This window comes from Manis pentadactyla, chromosome 18, assembly GCF_030020395.1.
Source record: "Manis pentadactyla isolate mManPen7 chromosome 18, mManPen7.hap1, whole genome shotgun sequence".
Taxonomy (NCBI): domain Eukaryota; kingdom Metazoa; phylum Chordata; class Mammalia; order Pholidota; family Manidae; genus Manis; species Manis pentadactyla.
In genome coordinates, this window is record NC_080036.1 from 7,263,234 (window position 1) to 7,287,977 (window position 24,744).

General features: G+C 38.2%; 1 pseudogene; it reads right to left on the minus strand.

Moving 5' to 3' along the window:
• Window positions 1–574: 574 nt before the first annotated feature.
• On the minus strand, window positions 575–24,724 carry LOC118935895 (olfactory receptor 4C11-like; annotated as a pseudogene).
• Between the last annotated feature and the right edge of the window lie 20 nt (window positions 24,725–24,744).

The window sequence follows — 24,744 nt, forward strand, 5'->3', positions numbered from 1 at the left end:
CTTAAGGTCTCTGTAACAGTACATCTTAAAAATCTCATACATAATATCTCATTTATCTTAATAGCCAAAGAAAACAAAAAAAGCTTTGATTCAATAATATGGAACTTTTCAAAGCTAGACTAATGATGTAATGAAACAAACTTCTTGATACACAAAGTTAGTTCCTTTGGCTTTAAGTGATCAAGAGAAAGCAGGACACTTTATTTGAAAGGTGCTCTGGAGGGCACTGCAAATCGTAATGAACTAGCTACATTTTATGGATGTACACATGTTTGAACACTTGTGATTGTATATATATGTATATGTATGTATGTCTTTCTTCTCACCAAACCAGAGTGTATACTGTGTTGTGAGCAATCAGCAATGCCAGAATTGAACTCTCAGGTAAAGAAAGAGTCAGGCTGACGATGTTAGGAAAGCTACTAGTCTGAGGACAGAAACACAGAAAAAAGGTAAGGAAATCAAGTACATTATATTTGAGTGCATGGGGCAGTAAGGATACACACTATAATATTGATATATGTAGCGATTCAGTAAACCGTAACACAGTAAGTACTCAACCAAGCCCCTCAATTCATCTTTTGCTTTCTAAGGTAATTTTTATATCCCATAGCTTTCTCATGGCATTTTTCAATTCTGGATTCCTCAGTGTGTAGAAGAGGGGGTTGAGAAAAGGTGTCCCAACAGTATAAAATATGGACACCATCTTGTCCATGGGAAAAGTAGTTGGGGGGCATTCATATATGAATATGCATGAACCAAAGAACAAGATGACTACAGTGATGTGGGACATGAAAATGGAGAGAGCTTTTTTCCTTCCTTCTGTGTTGTGGTTTCATAGAGAATGCAAGACGACAATGTACGAGATCATAAGAATCACAAAACTGTTTGAGCAAATGACCTTACTATTAGACACCAACAGCAGGTGGTCATATAAGTGTAAATGCATGCAAGTTTCAATAAGGGCTGCATATCACAGCAATAATGATCAAATTGGGTCCACAGAAAGGCAATCTCAAGGCCAGGATAATCTGAGCCATAGAATGTATAAAAGACCCAATCCAGAGGGAGGGGCGGAAGATGGCGGTGTGAGTAGAGCAGCGGAAATCTCCTCCCAAAACAACATATAGCTATGAAAATATAACAAAGACAACCCTTCCTAGAATAAAGACCAGAGGACACAGGACAATATCCAGACCACATCCGCACCTGAGAGAACCCAGCACCTCACGAAGGGGGCAAGATACAAGCCCCGGCCCCGCGGGAGCCGAGCGCCCCTCCCCACAGCTCCCGGCGGGAGAAGAGCAGGCAGAGCGGGAGGGAGACGGAGCCCAGGACTGCCGAACACCCAGCCCCCGCCATTCGGGCCAGAGTGCAGGGCGCTCGATACTAGGAAAACAGGGCAGCAAAAAGAGTGAGCAGGCACTGGAGGCTGGGCAACAGAGGACATAGGAAAAGCGCGCGACCATTTTTTTTTTGCTTTTTTGCTGTTTTGTTTTGGCGAGCGCTTTTTGGAAGTCTTAAAGGGATAGGGACCCCAATACAAGGGAAACAGGGCAGAAAGACCGGTGAGCAGAGGCCTGAGGCTGGCACCGGAGAATAAAGAAAAACAAACGACCACTTTTTTTTTTTCTTTAATTAAAAACTTTTTTTTTTAATTAAAAAAATTTTTTTTTTTTTTTTTTGGTGGCCGAATTTTGTTTTGGCGGGTGCTTTTTGGAAGTCTTAAAGGGGCAGGGCGGGTCACTTAATCCAGAGGTAGGGAATCCGGGATCTCTGGGCACCCTGACTCCTGGGCTGCAGGGAGCAGGGAGGCCCCTTATGGAGATAAATACCCTCCCAGCAGCTCCTGCTCCAACGCGACTCCACCATTTTGGAGTAGCTGCCCGAGCTAGGCCACCCCCACAGCAACAGCGGAGATTAACTCCATAGCAACCGGGCAGGAAGCAGAAGCCCTGTCTGCGCGCAGCTGCGCAGCACAAGCCACTAGAGGTCGCTGTTCTCCCAGGAGAGGAGGGCCACAAACCAACAAGAAAGGAAGTCCTTCCAGCCGTCACTCGTCCCAGTTCTGCAGACTATTCCTATCACCATGAAAAGGCAAAGCTACAGGCAGACAAAGATCACAGAGACAACACCAGAGAAGGAGACAGACCTAACCAGTCTTCCTGAAAAAGAATTCAAAATAAGAATCATAAACATGCTGACAGAGATGCAGAGAAATACGCAAGAGAAATGGGATGAAGTCCGGAAAGAGATCACAGATGCCAGAAAGGAGATCGCAGAAATGAAACAAACTCTGGAAGGGTTTATAAGCAGAATGGATAGAATGCAAGAGGTCATTGATGGAATTGAAATCAGAGAACAGGAACGCATAGAAGCTGACATAGAGAGAGACAAAAGGATCTGCAGGAATGAAAAAATATTAAGAGAACTCTGTGAAAAATCCAAAAGGAAAAATATCCGTATTATAGGGGTCCCAGAAGAAGAAGAGAGAGGAAAAGAGATGGAAACTTCCCCACACTGGGGGAGGAAGTAATCGAACAGACCACGGAAATACACAGAACCTCCAACAGAAAGGATCCAAGAAGGGCAACACCAAGACACATAATAATTAAAATGGCAAAGATCAAGGACAAGGAAAGAGTGTTAAAGGCAGCTAGAGAGAAAAAGGTCACCTATAAAGGAAAACCCATCAGGCTAACGTCAGATTTCTCAACAGAAACCCTACAGGCCAGAAGAGAACGGCATGATATATTTAATACAATGAAACAGAAGGGATTTGAACCAAGGATACTGTATCCAGCACGACTATCATTCAAATATGACGGTGGGATTAAACAATTCCCAGACAAACAAAAGCTGAGGGAATTTGCTTTCCACAAACCACCTATACAGAACATCTTACAGGGACTGCTCTAGATGGGAGCACTCCTAGAAAGAGCACAGCACAAAACACCCAACATAAGAAGAATCGAGGAGGAGGAACAAGAAGGGAGAGAAGAAAAGAATCTCCAGACAGTGTATATAACAGCTCAATAAGCGAGCTAAGTTAGGCAGTAAGATACTAAAGAGGCTAACCTTGAACCTTTGGTAACCACGAATTTAAAGCCTGCAATGGCAATAAGTACATATCTTTCAATAGTCACCCTAAATGTTAATGGGTTGAATGCACCAATCAAAAGACACAGAGTAACAGAATGGATAAAAAAGCAAGACCCATCTATATGCTGCTTACAAGAAACTCACCTCAAACCCAAAGACATGTACAGACTAAAAGTCAAGGGATGGAAAAACATATTTCAAGCAAACAACTGTGAGAAGAAAGCAGGGGTTGCAGTACTAATATCAGACAAAATAGACTTCAAAATAAAGAAAGTAACAAGAGATAAAGAAGGACACTACATAATGATAAAGGGCTCAGTCAAACAAGAGGATACAACCATTCTAAATATATATGTACCCAACACAGGAGCACCAGCATATGTGAAACAAGTACTAACAGAACTAAAGGGGGATATAGACTGCAATGCATTCATTCTAGGAGACTTCAACACACCACTCACCCCAAAGGATAGATCCACTGGGCAGAAAATAAGTAAGGACACGGAAGCACTGAACAACACAGTAGAGCAGATGGACCTAATAGACATCTATAGAACTCTACATCCAAAAGCAGCGGGATATACATTCTTCTCAAGTGCACATGGAACATTCTCCAGAATAGACCACATACTAGGCCACAAAAAGAGCCTCAGAAAATTCCAAAAGATTGAAATCCTACCAACCAACTTTTCAGACCACAAAGGCATAAAACTAGAAATAAACTGTACAAAGAAAGCAGGGATATACATTCTTCTCAAGTGCACATGGAACATTCTCCAGAATAGACCACATACTAGGCCACAAAAAGAGCCTCAGAAAATTCCAAAAGATTGAAATCCTACCAACCAACTTTTCAGACCACAAAGGCATAAAACTAGAAATAAACCTTACAAAGAAAGCAAAGAGGCTCACAAACACATGGAGGCTTAACAACACGCTCCTAAATAATCAATGGATCAATGACCAAATCAAAATGGAGATCCAGCGATATATGGAAACAAATGACAACAACAACACTAAGCCCCAACTTCTGTGGGACACAGCAAAAGCAGTCTTAAGAGGAAAGTATATAGCACTCCAAGCATATTTAAAAAAGGAAGAGCAATCCCAAATGAATGGTCTAATGTCACAATTATCGAAATTGGAAAAAGAAGAACAGATGAGGCCTAAGGTCAGCAGAAGGAGGGACATAATAAAGATCAGAGAAGAAATAAATAAAATTGAGAAGAATAAAACAATAGCAAAAATCAATGAAACCAAGAGCTGGTTCTTCGAGAAAATAAACAAAATAGATAAGCCTCAAGCCAGACTTATTAAGAAGAAAAGAGAGTCAACACAAATCAACAGTATCAGAAACGAGAAAGGAAAAATCACGACGGACCCCACGGAAATGCAAAGAATTATTGGAGAATACTATGAAAACCTATATGCTAACAAGCTGGGAAACCTAGGAGAAATGGACAACTTCCTAGAAAAATACAACCTTCCAAGATTGACCCAGGAAGAAACAGAAAATCTAAACAGACCAATTACCAGCAACGAAATTGAAGCGGTAATCAAAAAACTACCAAAGAACAAAATCCCCGGGCCAGATGGATTTACCTCGGAATTTTATCAGACATACAGGGAAGACATAATACCCATTCTCCTTAAAGTTTTCCAAAAAATAGAGGAGGAGGGGATACTCTCAAACTCATTCTATGAAGTTAACATTACCCTAATACCAAAACCAGGCAAAGACCCCACCAAAAAAGTAAACTACAGACCAATATCCCTGATGAACGTAGATGCAAAATTACTCAACAAAATATTAGCAAACCGAACTCAAAATTACATCAAAAGGATCATACACCATGACCAAGTGGGATTCATCCCAGGGATGCAAGGATGGTACAACATTCGAAAGTCCATCAACATCATCCACCACATCAACAAAAAGAAAGACAAAAACCACATGATCATCTCCATAGATGCTGAAAAAGCATTTGACAAAGTTCAACATCCATTCATGTTAAAAACTCTCAGCAAAATGGGAATAGAGGGCAAGTACCTCAACATAATAAAGGCCATCTATGATAAACCCACAGCCAACATTATATTGAACAGCGAGAAGCTGAAAGCATTTCCTCTGAGATCGGGAACTAGACAGGGATGCCCACTCTCTCCACTGTTATTTAACATAGTACTGGAGGTCCTAGCCACGGCAATCAGACAAAATAAAGAAATACAAGGAATCCAGATTGGTAAAGAAGAAGTTAAACTGTCACTATTTGCAGATGACATGATACTGTACATAAAAACCCTAAAGACTCCACCCCAAAACTACTAGAACTGATATCGGAATACAGCAAAGTTGCAGGATACAAAATCAACACACAGTAATCTGTGGCTTTCCTATATACTAACAATGAACCAACAGAAAGAGAAATCAGGAAAACAACTCCATTCACAATTGCATCCAAAAAAATAAAATACCTAGGAATAAACCTAACCAAAGAAGTGAAAGACTTATACTCTGAAAACTACAAGTCACTCTTAAGAGAAATTAAAGGGGACACTAAAAGATGGAAACTCATCCCATGCTCGTGGCTAGGAAGAAGTAATATCGTTAAAATGGCCATCCTGCCCAAAGCAATATACAGACTTGATGCAATCCCTATGAAACTACCAGCAACATTCTTCAATGAACAGGAACAAATAATTCAAAAATTCATATGGAAACAACAAAGACCCCGAATAGCCAAAGCAATCCTGAGAAAGAAGAATAAAGTAGGGGGGATCTCCCTCCCCAACTTCAAGCTCTACTATAAAGCCATAGTAATCAAGACAATTTGGTACTTGCACAAGAGCAGAGCCACAGACCAATGGAACAGACTAGAGAATCCAGACATTAACGCAGACATATATGGTCAATTAATATTTGATAAAGGAGCCATGGACATACAATGGCTAAATGACAATCTCTTCAACAGATGGTGCTGGCAAAACTGGACAGCTACATGTAGGAGAATGAAACTGGACCATCGTCTAACCCCATATACAAAAGTAAACTCAAAATGGATCAAAGACCTGAATGTAAGCCATGAAACCGTTAAACTCTTGGAAGAAAACATAGGCAAAAACCTCTTAGACATAAACATGAGTGACCTCTTCTTGAACATATCTCCCCGTTCAAGGAAAACAACAGCAAAAATGAGTAAGTGGGACTATATTAAGCTGAAAAGCTTCTGTACAGCAAAAGACACCATCAATAGAACAAGAAGGATCCCTACAGTATGGGAGAATATATTTGAAAATGACACATCCGATAAAGGCTTGACGTCCAGAATATATAAGGAGTTCACATGCCTCAACAAACGAAAAACAAATAACCCAATTAAAAAATGGGCAGAGGAACTGAACAGACAGTTCTCAAAAAAGAAATACAGATGGCCAACAGACACATGAAAAAATGCTCCACATCGCAAATTATCAGAGAAATGCAAATTAAAACTACAATGAGGGAGAGAGGGGCGGAAGATGGCGGCGTGAGTAGAGCAGCAGAAATCTCCTCCCAAAACAACATATATCTATGAAAATATAACAAAGACAACCCTTCCTAGAATAAAGACCAGAGGACACAGGACAATATCCAGACCACATCCACACCTGACAGAACCCAGCGCCTCGCGAAGGGGGTAAGATACAAGCCCCGGCCCCGCGGGAGCCGAGCGCCCCTCCCACCAGCTCCCGGCGGGAGAAGAGCAGGCAGAGCGGGAGGGAGACGGAGCCCAGGGCTGCCGAACACCCAGCCCCAGCCATCCGGGCCAGAGTGCAGGGCCCTCGATACTGGGAAAACACGGCAGCAAGAACAGTGAGCAGGCACTGGAGGCTGGGCGACAGAGGACATAAGAAAAGCGCGCGACCATTTTTTTTTTTTTTTTTTTGCTTTTTTGCTGTTTTGTTTTGGCCAGCGCTTTTTGAAAGTCTTAAAGGGACAGGGACCCCAATACTAGGGAAACAGGGCAGCAAGACCGGTGAGCAGAGGCCTGAGGCTGGCACCGGAGAATAAAGAAAAACGAACGACCACCTTTTTTTTTTTTAATTAAAAATTTTTTTTTTTTTAATTAAAAAACTTTTTTTTTCTTGTTTTTTTTTTGTGGTTGTTGTTTTGTTTTGGCGGGTGCTTTTTGGAAGTCTTAAAGGGGCAGGGCGGGTCACTTAATCCAGAGGTAGGGAATCCGGGATCTCTGGGCACCCTAACCCCTGGGCTGCAGGGAGCAGGGAGGCCCCTTACGGAGATAAATAGCCTCCCAGCAGCTCCTGCTCCAACGCGACTCCACCACTTTGGAGCAGCTGCCCGAGCCAGGCCACGCCCACAGCAACAGCGGAGATTAACTCCATAGCAGCCGGGCAGGAAGCAGAAACCCTGTCTGCGCGCAGCTGCGCAGCACAAGCCACTAGAGGCCGCTGTTCTCCCAGGAGAGGAGGGCCACAAACCAACAAGAAAGGAAGTCCTTCCAGCCGTCACTCGTCCCAGTTCTGCAGACTATTCCTATCACCATGAAAAGGCAAAGCTACAGGCAGACAAAGATCACAGAGACAACACCAGAGAAGGAGACAGACCTAACCAGTCTTCCTGAAAAAGAATTCAAAATAAGAATCATAAACATGCTGACAGAGATGCAGAGAAATACGCAAGAAAAATGGGATGAAGTCCGGAAAGAGATCACAGATGCCAGAAAGGAGATCGCAGAAATGAAACAAACTCTGGAAGGGTTTATAAGCAGAATGGATAGGATGCAAGAGGCCATTGATGGAATTGAAATCAGAGAACAGGAACGCATAGAAGCTGACATAGAGAGAGACAAAAGGATCTCCAGGAATGAAACAATATTAAGAGAACTGTGTGACCAATCTAAAAGGAACAATATCCGTATTATAGGGGTCACAGAAGAAGAAGAGAGAGGCAAAGAGATGGAAAGTATCTTAGAAGAAATAATTGCTGAAAACTTCCCCACACTGGGGGAGGAAGTAAGCAAACAGACCACGGAAATACACAGAACCCCCAACAGAAAGGATCCAAGAAGGGCAACACCAAGACACATAATAATTAAAATGGCAAAGATCAAGGACAAGGAAAGAGTGTTAAAGGCAGCTAGAGAGAAAAAGGTCACCTATAAAGGAAAACCCATCAGGCTAACGTCAGATTTCTCAACAGAAACCCTACAGGCCAGAAGAGAACGGCATGATATATTTAATACAATGAAACAGAAGGGATTTGAACCAAGGATACTGTATCCAGCACGACTATCATTCAAATATGACGGTGGGATTAAACAATTCCCAGACAAACAAAAGCTGAGGGAATTTGCTTTCCACAAACCACCTCTACAGAACATCATACATGGACTGCTCTAGATGGGAGCACTCCTAGAAGGAGCACAGCACAAAACACCCAACATATGAAGAATCGAGGAGGAGGAACAAGAAGGGAGAGAAGAAAAGAATCTCCAGACAGTGTATATAACAGCTCAATAAGCGAGCTAAGTTAGGCAGTAAGATACTAAAGAGGCTAACCTTGAACCTTTGGTAACCACGAATTTAAAGCCTGCAATGGCAATAAGTACATATCTTTCAATAGTCACCCTAAATGTTAATGGGTTGAATGCACCAATCAAAAGACACAGAGTAACAGAATGGATAAAAAAGCAAGACCCATCTATATGCTGCTTACAAAAAACTCACCTCAAACCCAAAGACATGTACAGACTAAAAGTCAAGGGATGGACAAACATATTTCAAGCAAACAACAGTGAGAAGAAAGCAGGGGTTGCAGTACTAATATCAGACAAAATAGACTGCAAAACAAAGAAAGTAACAAGAGATAAAGAAGGACACTACACAATGATAAAGGGCTCAGTCCAACAAGAGGATATAACCATTCTAAATATATATGCACCCAACACAGGAGCACCAGCATATGTGAAACAAATACTAACAGAACTAAAGGGGGAAATAGACTGCAATGCATTCATTCTAGGAGACTTCAACACACCACTCACCCCAAAGGATAGATCCACTGGGCAGAAAATAAGTAAGGACACGGAAGCACTGAACAACACAGTAGAGCAGATGGACCTAATAGACATCTATAGAACTCTACATCCAAAAGCAGCGGGATATACATTCTTCTCAAGTGCACATGGAACATTCTCCAGAATAGACCACATACTAGGCCACAAAAAGAGCCTCAGAAAATTCCAAAAGATTGAAATCCTACCAACCAACTTTTCAGACCACAAAGGCATAAAACTAGAAATAAACTGTACAAAGAAAGCAAAGAGGCTCACAAACACATGGAGGCTTAACAACACGCTCCTAAATAATCAATGGATCGATGACCAAATCAAAATGGAGATCCAGCGATATATGGAAACAAATGACAACAACAACACTAAGCCCCAACTTCTGTGGGACACAGCAAAAGCAGTCTTAAGAGGAAAGTATATAGCAATCCAAGCATATTTAAAAAAGGAAGAGCAATCCCAAATGAATGGTCTAATGTCACAATTATCGAAATTGGAAAAAGAAGAACAGATGAGGCCTAAGGTCAGCAGAAGGAGGGACATAATAAAGATCAGAGAAGAAATAAATAAAATTGAGAAGAATAAAACAATAGCAAAAATCAATGAAACCAAGAGCTGGTTCTTGGAGAAAATAAACAAAATCGATAAGCCTCTAGCCAGACTTATTAAGAAGAAAAGAGAGTCAACACAAATCAACAGTATCAGAAACGAGAAAGGAAAAATCACGACGGACCCCACGGAAATGCAAAGAATTATTGGAGAATACTATGAAAACCTATATGCTAACAAGCTGGGAAACCTAGGAGAAATGGACAACTTCCTAGAAAAATATAACCTTCCAAGATTAACCCAGGAAGAAACAGAAAATCTAAACAGAACAATTACCAGCAACGAAATTGAAGAGGTAACCAAAAAACTACCAAAGAACAAAACCCCCGGGCCAGATGGATTTACCTCGGAATTTTATCAGACATTCAGGGAAGACATAATACCCATTCTCTTTAAAGTTTTCCAAAAAATAGAGGAGGAGGGGATACTCCCATACTCATTCTATGAAGCTAACATCACCCTAATACCAAAACCAGGCAAAGACACCACCAAAAAAGAAAACTACAGACCAATATCCCTGATGAACGTAGATGCAAAAATACTCAACAAAATATTAGCAAACCGAATTCAAAAATACATCAAAAGGATCATACACTATGACCAAGTGGGATTCATTCCAGGGATGCAAGGATGGTACAACATTCGAAAGTCCATCAACATCATCCACCACATCAACAAAAAGAAAGACAAAAACCACATGATCATCTCCATAGATGCTGAAAAAGCATTTGACAAAGTTCAACATCCATTCATGTTAAAAACTCTCAGCAAAATGGGAATAGAGGGCAAGTACCTCAACATAATAAAGGCCATCTATGATAAACCCACAGCCAACATTATATTGAACAGCGAGAAGCTGAAAGCATTTCCTCTGAGATCGGGAACTAGACAGGGATGCCCACTCTCTCCACTGTTATTTAACATAGTACTGGAGGTCCTAGCCACGGCAATCAGACAAAATAAAGAAATACAAGGAATCCAGACTGGTAAAGAAGAAGTTAAACTGTCACTATTTGCAGATGACATGATACTGTACATAAAAAACCCTAAAGATTCCACCCCAAAACTACTAGAACTGATATCGGAATACAGCAAAGTTGCAGGATACAAAATCAACACACAGAAATCTGTGGCTTTCCTATATACTAACAATGAACCAACAGAAAGAGAAATCAGGAAAACAACTCCATTCACAATTGCATCCAAAAAAATAAAATACCTAGGAATAAACCTAACCAAAGAAGTGAAAGACTTATACTCTGAAAACTACAAGTCACTCTTAAGAGAAATTAAAGGGGACACTAACAGATGGAAACTCATCCCATGCTCGTGGCTAGGAAGAATTAATATCGTCAAAATGGCCATCCTGCCCAAAGCAATATACAGATTTGATGCAATACCTATGAAACTACCAGCAACATTCTTCAATGAACTGGAACAAATAATTCAAAAATTCATATGGAAACACCAAAGACCCCGAATAGCCAAAGCAATCCTGAGAAAGAAGAATAAAGTAGGGGGGATCTCACTCCCCAACTTCAAGCTCTACTATAAAGCCATAGTAATCAAGACAATTTGGTACTGGCACAAGAGCAGAGCCACAGACCAATGGAACAGACTAGAGAATCCAGATATTAACCCAGACATATATGGTCAATTAATATTTGATAAAGGAGCCATGGACATACAATGGCGAAATGACAATCTCTTCAACAGGTGGTGCTGGCATAACTGGACAGCTACATGTAGGAGAATGAAACTGGACCATTGTCTAACCCCATATACAAAAGTAAACTCAAAATGGATCAAAGACCTGAATGTAAGCCATGAAACCATTAAAGTCTTGGAAGAAAACATAGGCACAAACCTCTTAGACATAAACATGAGTGACCTCTTCTTGAACATATCTCCCCGGGCAAGGAAAACAACAGCAAAAATGAGTAAGTGGGACTATATTAAGCTGAAAAGCTTCTGTACAGCAAAAGACACCATCAATAGAACAAGAAGGATCCCTACAGTATGGGAGAATATATTTGAAAATGACACATCCGATAAAGGCTTGACGTCCAGAATATACAAGGAGCTCTCACGCCTCAACAAACAAAAAAAAAATAACCTAATTAAAAAATGGGCAGAGGAACTGAACAGACAGTTCTCCAAAAAAGAAATACAGATGGCCAACAGACACATGAAAAGATGCTCCACATCGCTAATTATCAGAGAAATGCAAATTAAAACTACAATGAGGTATCACCTCACACCAGTAAGGATGGCTGCCATCCAAAAGACAAACAACAACAAATGTTGGCGAGGCTGTGGAGAAAGGGGTACCCTCCTACACTGCTGGTGGGAATGTATGTTTGTTCAATCATTGTGGTAAGCAGTATGGAGGTACATCAAAATGCTCAAAACAGACCTACCATTTGACCCAGGAATTCCACTCCTAGGAATTTACCCTAAGAACGCAGCAATCAAGTTTGAGAAAGACAGATGCACCCCTAGGTTTATTGCAGCACTATTTACAATAGCCAAGAATTGGAAGCAACCTAAATGTCCATGGATAGATGAATGGATAAAGAAGATGTGGTACATATACACAATGGAATACTATTCAGCCATAAGAAAAGGGCAAATCCAATCATTTGCAGCAACATGGATGGAGCTGGAGGGTATTATGCTCAGTGAAACAAGCCAAGCGGAGAAAGAGAAATACCAAATGATTTCACTTATCTGTGGAATATAAGAACAAAGGAAAAACTGAAGGAACAAAACAGCAGCAGAATCACAGAACTCAAGAATGGACTAACAGGTACCAAAGGGAAAGGGACTGGGGAGGATGGGTGGGCAGGGAGGGATAAGGGGGGGAGAAGTAGGGGGGTATTAAGATTAACATGCATGGGGGGGTAGGAGAAAAGGGAGGGCTGTACAACACAGAAGGCAAGTAGTGATTCTACAACATTTTGCTATGCTGATGGACAGTGTCTGTAAAGGGGTTTATAGGGGAGACCTGGTATAGGGGAGAGCCTAGTAAACATAATATTCGTCATGTAAGTGTAGATTAGTGATACCAAAAACAAAGCAAAAAAAAAAAAAAGGGCAGTTCCTGTGTGGTAACCTCCAACGAGTTCTACACAAGGGTATAAAGGGCATATAAAAGTGTAGGCAAAGGGTCTGTTTGTGTTTATACAGAGGATCAAAGCCTAATTGGGCTACCCCAAAAATGAACTAAGATACGATATGAAAAATAACTTCCAACATCTGCACTCTCTGGAAGACTCATGCCAGAAGATGATCATCAAAAAACCCCAATAAAGATCCACGCACTGCTACAGCTGTAGATGCACTCATCCCACCAGTTCCTGGACTTGCCATGGGAATGAGGAAGGAGATATCTAAGCTGGCCTGTGCATACAGTAAAACAACAAATTTGACTGGATCTATACTGTTGGAACTCAACCAAGAATTTGGAGAAGTGCAAATTGTAGCGCTCCAAACTCTTACAACTACAGACTATTTACTGTTAAAAGAACATATGGCATGTGAACAGTCCCCAGGAATGGGTTGTTTTAATTTGTCTGATTTCTCTCAGACTGTTCAAGTTCAGTTGGACAATATCCACCATATCATAGATAAGTTTTCACAAATGCCTAAGGTGCCTAACTGGTTTTCTTGGTTTCACTGGAGATGGCTGGTAATTACAGATATGCTTTGGTTATGTAACTATACTCCTATTATGTTAATGTGTGTGTGCAATTTAAGTAGTAGCTTAAAACCTATATATGCTGGTTACTCTACAAGAAGATATGTCAAAGAAATAATCAATCTTCCCATGTTTTCTTCCGCCTGCTACTTCTATAGCTTTTCTTCTTCCTTCCTAATTACAACCCTTAAATAGAATTCGTGCCTCATATCAAATTTACGGAGTATCATAATTCTTCCAAGTGGTAAAGATACCTCAAGACAAATGCTGGGCATAGAAGCCACAGGGCATAAATATGCAAAGAAGTAAAAAGCTAACCTTTTCAAACAATAAGGCTTCCCTCTCACTTACCAACTTCACATTTCCCTGTATGGCCCCGGAAGATGACTGGTTAGCCAGAGACGGGTAAGATTCCTCAAGGGAGGAACAACCTAAGACAGGCACAGTCGCAGGGTGGCCATCAGGTGAGAAATTGGGGATCAACAGAGGTGAGGCTTAGAACCTCACCCCCCCTGTTCTGAGAGAAATCTTCTGCATACGTGGATATTTTATTGCCCTTGTCTAGCTTGGATTAACACATAGTCTACAGGCACACAGCTGATCATCTACATTTGCTCTCTTACAACACTAAACTATGTTTTCTACCTTTATCTTGTATCTACCTACCACTTCAGCATTTTATTAAAAATAATAATAATAAAGAGAGAAATGTGGGATCCACATATAAATCAAGTATAAAAACCAAATGAGTATTCATATTTGAACTGACTGTTTAGAGTTCATAATGCATGAGCAAAACGGAAAGTTTCTGTGATGACTGCCCTTGTACTGTTCACTATGTAACTTATTCACTATGTAAGAATTTGTTCTCCATGTAAGAACTTGTTTGTTATGCCTCAGAAGATTGGAGACTGACGAAAATTAGGCTTGGGGTGGATTAATGATTGTGCATTGAGCATTGACTCCCCTATACAGAATTTTATTGTCGTTAACAACCATTTGATCAATAAATATGAGAGATGCCCTCACAAAAAAAAAAAAAAAAAAAGGACAGTCTTCCAATGGTAAAATAAATAAGTAACCGGGATGTAATGTATAGCATAAGGAATATAGTCAAGATATTGTAACAGCTTGGTAGGGTGATAGCTGGAACCTAGAATTATGTATATAAATGTTCTACCACTGTGTTGTACACTTGAAACTAATGTAATGTAATACTGTGCGTCAACTAGCCTTCAATAAAAAAATAATTATTTAAAAAAAAAAAAAAGACCCAATCCATGCAAGAGTAATCAGAATGATGCAGAGGTAATACTTTCTCATGATGGTGGGGTAATGCAAGGGCTTACAGATGGCCACATAGTGAGCAATGGCAATGAGCATGAAGACAAATAAATGTAGTACAAAGACTTGAGAAATGCACTCTTTATAAGATATTATTTTCTTTGCAGAGAGAGCATTCGTAATTAGTCTAGGGGCTGTGGAAGTTGAAAGCAGGAATCAGCAATGGACAAATAAAACAGGAAGAAGTACGTGGGGCTCCCAAGTGTCCAGCTGGACTTAATGGTCATAATAATAAGCAAATTCCCCACTACAGTTTCTACATAGAATATGAAGAAGATTACAAAATCATTTTCTGCCTCATAGGATCCTGTGTCAGTCCTAACAGTATGAACTCAGTTACACTGTTATTTTGCTTTATTTAAGTGGATGAAGATAAGCATATATTAGAAATAGTTCATCTTCAAAGGAAATAAATATTTTGAAATGTATACCACATTTGCAGTCAAATACACATGGTTGATCAAGAATGTGCCACTCACAAGTGGGAAATCACTTATGTTGCTTTTTCTCAATCAAGTGGAAATCTTACTTATTGAATTTATTTATCTGATAGCTTATGAAAACAATGAAATACATCAATAATGAAACAGTAAATGATTTTCCAAGAATAATAAACATTCACGTTAATAAAATAATAATAAACATTATTTAAATATTAAATAATTTACATGATTTGAACCTGGTAGTCTGATTATAAAATATTGAATAGTAAATATTCTGAGTATTCTTGGAATGATGTAGAAACATTTGCTAGTATCTTTACTAAAACCTAAACACACACCCACACATGGGAAGTGAGAAAAAGAGGGAGAGAAATGGATGGGAGGTAATTGGGAGAGAAAGAAAAATTTTAGCAGTCAGTTGGTTGAGTTGGTCATGCAACTTATTTTAATCTCTTGCCTTATCTAAGTTTGCTTCCTTTCATTCAACTTTTGATCATTTCTATTTATTTACAGTTCTAAATTCAGATTCTTTGATTAAACTTTGTATTTTTAAAATTATACCAATCAAAGTTAAATTCTTTCACTTATTCAGTATGGGTGTTTTTGAGACTTTCAACATATTTTCTTAAGAAATGAGGAGGTACTAAGACTAAAATGAAGTACAAATAGAGTAAGAACATTTGCCTTAAAACAGAACATTCTTTTAAATTTTGTGTTATACTAAGCTCCAGGTATTCAGAAAATACTCTCAGAAATCAAGTAATGGTTGAAACTTTTCAGTAGAATTCTTGGATCTATATTATTTGATGTCTCATATACTGATTTAGCAAGAGATGGCAGAAATAGAAAGGAAATATTTATTCATATACACCAACAATGGACAAATTACTTTATGTACCTTATTACATATATTTTCCAAATAATAATACAGTTAAAAGCATAAGTAGTAAGGTAATAAAATATGTTTACAACACATATGCACAGATAAAAGCATAATTTCCTCAGCTCTAAATGGACTTCAGAGATCAATTTAAAAACATAGTACAAATGAATAATGGGTAAATGAACCAATTTCAAAAGAAACCCTTCTTATTAAAAAGAATTAAGCTGTGAAAAGATGCTCAATTTCATTCACAATAAAATACATTCAAATTTAAATTCCAAGTAGACATGTTTTTCACCTATCAGATTAACAAAGTGGTCTTTTTGATATATGTGTTTTAACAAGTATTGATGAAAATCATGTGGGAAACAGTCAATCCCACATATTTTTGGTAGGATTGTAAATGGGTGTTATGGCTAAAATTTTAATATTTCCACAATATCTCACCTGGCTTTAGTGCATCTGCATATCAACAGGCATTCCTCAGGGGTGGATAGAGGTAACCACCTCCATATCAGTGGGTAATTACGTGGGTAATAGAGGGCTTATTTGAACCTGAGAGTTTATGGGGAGTGCTGGTTTCCTTCTGCTAGAGCAGGAAAGAGAGACAGCCCTGGACCACAGTTTGTAAGCAATAAATGTGTTTTAAACTTTATTTCTCCCTTTGACTAATTTTGGTTTTAGAGGTATTTTGCCCCGGGATTTCCTTTTCCTGGAGTTACAGATGCTAACTCTTATGGCATGATTTCTAACACCTATAATATTACAACTGCACATAGACATATGTCTAATTATTCCATTTACTTTAGATAATCTACCTCACTAGCACAAATACAATCATTGCAGCCCTTTCCACGTTTCCTTTTCCATAGGAAACAACTTCTATGCTGATCAGAAAGGAGTGAATGAATCAAAATGGTACTTTAAGCATTCATTAAGAAAAATGAAGCAAGTATATGTGCAATGGTTTCTAAAATATGTTGTAAAGTGAAATATGTTGTAGAGTGAAAATTGTATGCTTAGGATGACAATATTTTCATGAACAGCAGAATAATTTATATCACACACATATAAATTAATTGTATTTGGGGGAGTACCAAAATAGCATACTATTTTTGGTGTCTAGATGGGGAAATTCCATTTTTGGTATCAGAGTTTGGAGGGTGACCTACCTCAAAAAATAACTCCCTTTGGTAATATTTGAAAATATGTCATAATCATGCTGCATTAAAAATAAAGCCTTTAAAAATCTTACCCTAGCAGGTGGTTTGTTATTCATATTGGCCTATTATCCATGTATAACAATGTTTTCTGATGTAGGTTGGAGGGACAATGAAATTCTTTGGGAAACAATAAGATCAGGAGCTTGAGTAAGAGAGTGAGTCAGCATAGAGGCAGTTCTGGAATTTAGTGCTCTTCACCACATCATAGACTCCACACTGCCAGCAACTACAGGTTCACTTGCAGCCTTAGAGGTTTTCTAAACATGCCTTTTTTATAATTCCTCAGCAAAGAGAAATGAAATCTTGTTTGCAGATTCTAACAACTAAATATTATTAAAATGTATCTATCTATCCATCTACCTAGATAGGGATAGACAGACTGAAACATTTGTACAGTTCACATAATTTATATATGTAAATATATATAATATATGCCTATGTGTTATATAAAAATTAGAATGATTGATATTACACTGATAAACATTAGAATGAAACAGCATAGGGAAGGTCATTTTTTTCTGTTCACTGCTGAATTTAAATACCTATAAAAAAGGTACATCTTTAATAATAAATATTTGTTGAGTGAGTGAAAAAATTAAGAGGATTTCCTACATATACAATCCAATACTGTCCAGCTCTATTGAATACTCAGTTACCACTGAGAAGGGAAGCCAATGGCCTTCTATATCCACAGTAAAATTATCATCTCCATTGAGCATTTCCTCGAATACTCCAGCAGAAACTGTTTCTAATTGCTTATCTTCCTCATCTATCAAATAGTCCTTACCTAGTAGTAAAAATTCCCATGAGGACTTTCTGTGCATATCTTCTCCTGTGAGATTATAAAGCACTTCTCATGTGAAATGATAAAACATCTTATGTTAGATTATGAAACACTTCTAAAACACATAGAGTCATTGAATGGATAAAAAACAGGACCCACCTATATGCTGCCTACTACAGACTCACTTTAAATGCAAAGACATACACAGACTAAAAGTGAAAGGATAGAAAAAGATATTTAATGCAACTAATAGAAAATAGTAGAAGTTGCAGTACTTGTATCAGAAAAAAGAGACATCAAAACAAAGAAACTAACAAGAGACAAAGAAGGACATTACATAATGGTAAAGGGGTCAATTCAACAAGAAGATATAACCATTATAAATATCTATGCTCCCAACACAGAAGCACCCACATATGTGAAACAAATACTAACAGAATTAAAATGGGAAATAGAATGCAATGCATTCACTCTAGGAGACTTCAACACACCACTCCACTCTGAAGGACAGATCAACCAGACAGAAGATAAGTAAGGAGACAGAGGCACTGAACAACACATTAGAACCTAACAGACATCTACAGAACTCTACACCCAAAAGCAACAGAATACACATTCTTCTCAAATGCACATGGAACATTTTCAAGATTAGGTCATATACAAGGCCACATAAAGAGCCTCAGTAAACTTAAAAAATATTGAAATTGTACCAACCACTTTCTCAGACCACAAAGGTATGAAACTAGAAATAAATTACACAAAGAAAATGAAAAATCTCACAAACACATAGTGGCTTCACAACATGCTCCTAAATAACCAATGAATCAATGACCAAATAAAAACAGGGATCAAGTGATATATGGAGACAAACGACAACAATAATTCAACACCACAAAATCCGTGGGATTCAGCCAAAGCTGTGCTAAGAGGAAAGTATATTGTAATACAGGCCTATCTCAGGAAAGAAGAACAATCCCATATAAGCAGTATAAACTCAACAATTAATGAAACTAGAAAAAGAAGAACAAATGAGGTCCAAAGTCAGTAGAAGGAGGGACATAACAAAGATTAGAGCAGAAATAAATAAAATTGAGAAGAATAAAACAATAGAAAGAATCAATGAAAGCAAGAGCTGGCTCTTTGAGAAAATAAAGAAAATAGATAAACCCCTAGCCAGACTTACCAAGAAAACAAGAGCGCCTAACTCATATAAACAGAATCAGAAATGAGAAAGGAAAAATGACTACTGACACCACAGAAAAACCATTAATTGGAGAACACTATGAAAAATTATATGCTAACAAACTGGATAACTTGGAGGAAATGGACAACTTTCTATAAGAATACAACCTTCCAAAGCTGACCAAGGAAGAAACAGAAAATCTAAAAAGATCAATTACCAGCAATGAAATTAAAATGGTAATCAAACACCTACCTAAGAACAAAAGTCCTGGAACAGATGGCTTTACCACTTAATTTTATCAAACATTTAGTGAAGACCTAATACCCATTCTTCTCCTTAAAGTTTTCCAAAAAATAGAAGAGAAGGGAATACTTCCAAACTCATTCTATGAGGCCAGCATCACTCTAATACCAAAACCAGCCAAAGAAACCACAAAAAAAGAAAATTACAGACCAATATCCCTGATGAACATAGACGCAGAAATACTCTACAAAATATTAGCAAACCGAATTCAAAAATACATCAAAAAGATCATCCATCATGATCAAGTAGGATTTATGTCAGGGATGCAAGGATGGTACAACATTCAAAAATCTATCAACATCATCCACCACATCAAAAAAAAGAAGGTCATAAACCACATAATCATCACCATAGATGCTGAAAAGCATTCAACAAAATTCAACATCCATTCATGATAAAAACTCTCAACAAAATGAATATAGAGGGCAAGTATCTCAACATAATAAAGTCCATATATGACAAACCAACAGCCAACACTATAATTGACAGTGAGAAGCTAAAAGCTTTTCTTTTAAGATCGAGAACAAGACAGGAATGACCACTCTCCCCACTACTATTCAACATAGTACTGGAGGTCCTAGCCACGGCAATCAGACAATGCAAAGAAATAAAAGGCATCCAGATTGGCAAGGAAGAGGTTAAACTGTCCCTGTTTGCAGATGACATGATACTGTACATAAAAAACCCTAAAGAATCCACTACAAAACTACTAGATCTAATATCCCGAATTCAGCAAAGTTGCAGGATACAAAATTAATACACAGAGATCTGTTGCATTCCTGTACACTAACAATGAACTAGCAGAGAGAAATCAGGAAAACAATTCTATTTACAATTGCATCAAGAAGAATAAAATACCTAGGAATAAACCTAACCAAGGAAGTGAAAAACCTATACTCTGAAAACTATAAGACACTCATGAGAGAAATTAGAGAGGATACCAATAAATGGAAGCACATACCGTGGTCCTGGATAGGAAGAATTAATATTGTCAAAATGGCCAACCTGCCTAAAGCAATCTATAGATTCAATGCAATTCCTATCAAAATATCAAAAGCGTTCTTAAATGAACTAGACAAAATTGTCCTAAAATTCATATGGAACCACAAAAGACCTTAAGTAGCCAAAGCAATCCTGAGAAGGAAGAATAAAGCAGGGAGAATTACGCTCCCCAATTTCAAGCTCTACTACAAAGCCACAGTAATCAAGAAAATTTGGTACTGGCACAAGAACAGAGACACAGACCAGTGGAACAGACTAGAGAGCCCTGATAAAAACTCAACCATACATGGTCAATTAACATATGATAAAGAAACCAAGGACACATAATGGGAAATGACAGCCTCTTCAACAGCTGGTGCTGGCAAAACTGGACAACTACATGCAAGAGAATGAAACTGGATTATTGTTTAACCCCATACACAAAAGTAAACTCAAAATGGATTAAAGACTTGAATGTAAGTCATGAAACCATAGAACTGTTAGAAGACAACATAGGCAAACATCTGCTGAATATAAGCATGAGGAACTTCTTCCTGAACCCATCTCCTCAAGAAAGGGAAACAAGGAAAAATGAACTCATGGACTACATCAAACTAAAAAGTTTTTGTACAGCAAAGACATCATCAACAAAACAAAAAGGCATCCTACAGTATGGGAGAATATATTTGTAAATGACACATCTGATAAGGGGTTAACATCCAAAATATATAAAGAACTTACACGCCTCAACACCCAAAAAGCAATAACCTGGTTAAGAAATGGGCAGAGGATATGAAGAGACAGTTCTCCAAAGAAAAAATTCAGATGGTCAACAGACACATGAAAAGATGCTCCACATCACTAATCATCAGGGAAATGCAAATTAAAACCATAATGAGAAATCACCTCACCACTAAGGATGGCCAGCATTGAAAAGACTAAGAACAACAAAACAAATGTTGGTGAGGATGTGGAGAAAGGGGAACCCTCCTACACTGTTGGTGGGAATGTAAGCTAGTTCAACCATTGTTGAAAGCAATATGGAGGTTCCTCAAAAAACTCAAAATAGAAATACCATTTGACCCAGGAATTCCACTCCTTGGAATTTACCCAAAGAATACAACTTCTCAGATTCAAAAAGACATATGCACCCCTATGTTTATTGCAGCACTTTTTACAATAGCCAAGATAAGGAAGCCAACCTAAGTGCCCATCAGTAGATGAATGGAAAAAGAAAATGCAGTACATATACACAATGGAATACTATTCGGCCGTAACAAAGAAACAAATCCTACCTTTTGCAACAACATGGATGGAGCTGGAGGATATTATGCTCAGTGAAATAATCCAGGTGGAGAAAGATAAATGCCAAATGATTTCCCTCATTTGTGAAGTATAACAATGAAGCAGAACTGAAGGAACAAAATGGCAGCAGACTCACAGACTCCAAGAAGGGACTAGTGGCTACAAATGGCGAGGGGTGTGGGAGGGCTGGTGGGAGGGAAAAGGGGATTGAGGAGTATTATGTTTAGTACACATGGTGTGGGGGATCATGGAGAGAACAGTGTAGCACAGAGTAGGCACATAGTGAATCTGTTGCATCTTAGCACACTGATGGACAATGAATGCATTGAGCTATGGGTGGGGACTTGATAATATGGGTGAATGTAGTAACCACATTGTTTTTTCATCTGAAACCTTCATGAGAGTGTATATAAATCATACCTTGATAAAAAAAATTTTTTAATAAATAAAATAATAAAAAAATGAAAACAAAAATAAATGAGTTCAGTAAGGCTGCAGGAGACAAGATCAATATATAAAATTTAATTCTATGTCTATACTCTAGTGGTGAGCAATTCAATATCGAAATTGAGAAAACAATCACATATATATATATATCCTCAAAAGAATAAAATACCTAAGAATGAATTTAGCAAAAGTGTAAAACTTGTACTCTGTAAACTATAAAACATTGTTGGAAGAAATTAAAGCATATATAGATAATGTAAAGACATTTCATATTCATGGATTACAGGACTTCATATTAAGATGACAATTCTCCTGAAACTGATCTATGTATTCAGTGTAATAGCTCTCAGTGGTAAAAGCTCTCAAAAGTCAAATTTTTCTGCAGAAATTCAGAAACTGATTCTAAAATTCATATGGAAATTTAAAGGACCCACAATAGCCAAAATATTGAAAAGAACAAAATTAGAAGACTTCATACTTCCTGACTTCAAAACTTACCAAACCAGCTATAGTAATCAAGACTATGGTACCGGCATAAAGATAGGCATGCAGATCAATGGAATACAGATGACAATTCAGAAATAAACCCTTACCTTTATGGTCCACTGATTTTCAGCAAGGGTATCAAGACAATTCAATGGGAAAAGAATAGTTTTTTCAACAAATTGTGCTGGGATAACTGAATAACTACATGCAAAAGAATGAGACTGGACACTTACCTCACATTGTACACAAAAATTGCTCAAAATGGGCCATAGACCCAAATGTACAAGGTAAAGCTATTTAACTCTTAGAAGCAGACATAGGACTGTATCTTTATGACCCTGGATAGTCAATGGTTTCTTGGACATGACACCAAAAGCATCAGCAACAAAAGGAAAGTCAGATCAATTGGAATGCATAGAAATTAAACTTTTGTGTTTCAAAGAACATCAAGAAATTGAAAACAAAACCCAAAGGGTGGGAGAAAACGTTTACAAAACATTTATCTATGAAAGAACTTATATCCATAATACATAATGAACTCTCACATCTCAAAAATAAAAAGACAAGTAACCCAATTAAAAGTAGAAAATGATTTAAATAGACATTTCTCCAGAGAATAACCAAATGATCAATAAAGCACATGAAATTAGTCATCAGGGGAACACAAATAAAAAATAGGAGATAAAACTTTATAGTCATTAGGATGGCTATAATAAAAAAGATTAGATAGTAATAAGTTACTGATGAGGGTGTGACATTAGGCAAATCCATAGAGACAGAAAATATTAGGGATTGTCTGGCTGAAGGTGTAGGAAAATAGGAATGACTGCTAATGGGCATGAGGTTTCTTTGGGTGATGATGAAAACATTTTGAAATTAGATAGTGGTGATAGTTGCACAAATCTTTGAGTATACGAACAGCTATTGAATGGTACACTTTAAAAGTGTGAACTTTATGGAATGTGAATTATAACTCAACAAAGTTGCTATAAAGATAAAAAGAAAATTTAACATGACATCAGGTATGAGTGGGTTGTGGTGTTTGAAGGAGATAGAGTAACAAGTTCATAGATTATTGATGGACTCTTTCTTAAGTTCAGTATTACTGATGGCAATGGGGAGAAAAATGCAAGAATCATAAAAAAAAGGTTGACTTAAAGGATGTGGTCACTCTGGCAAGAGGAGTGAAAAAGGGAAGAATCTGCAGGCTTTGCCTCTGGGTAACTCGGAGAATGGATATGTATGGAGAAGCGAGTGAGAAGCTGGTAGAGCTTGGGGTAGGGAGGAGTGGATAATTCGATGCTGGGATTGGAGAGCTGAGTGGAATATGAAAGTAAGAGAGATGGTTAAAAGTCACTGAGTACCCTTACTTAAATAACAGCTCATTTATATACAACTTGCAACTTGCCAGATACCATTCTTAGAACTGAACATGTATTAAACTTAACCCTGACAGCAACTCTGAGGTAAGGACTACAGATATCTCCATTATGCCAGTGAAGAAACTGAGGCCCTAAGAAGTTGAATAATTGCCCAAGGTAGAACTTCCATTCTTAACTTTGATATCCATACAAGTTTTCTAGACAACAGACACTAGTCATTTTAAAGTAATATTTGTCTCAATTCACAATTATCATTCATTAGCTGTTCGTTTTACAAACAACAAACAAATTCTCACAGAGTATGTGGTCTTGATGCATGTAACTTGTATCTGGACATGAAGCCAACTGCCTTGGTGGCAAGTAAATGTGCTGTCACTGGAGTTTGGCACTTCAGGCCAATGCGGATGGCAAGTTTTAGAGGAATCCTTGTATCAGCCAACAGGACTGATGTCTTCTCATATCCCCTCTGAGACACTGCCATCCTTGCTGAAAGAAATTCTA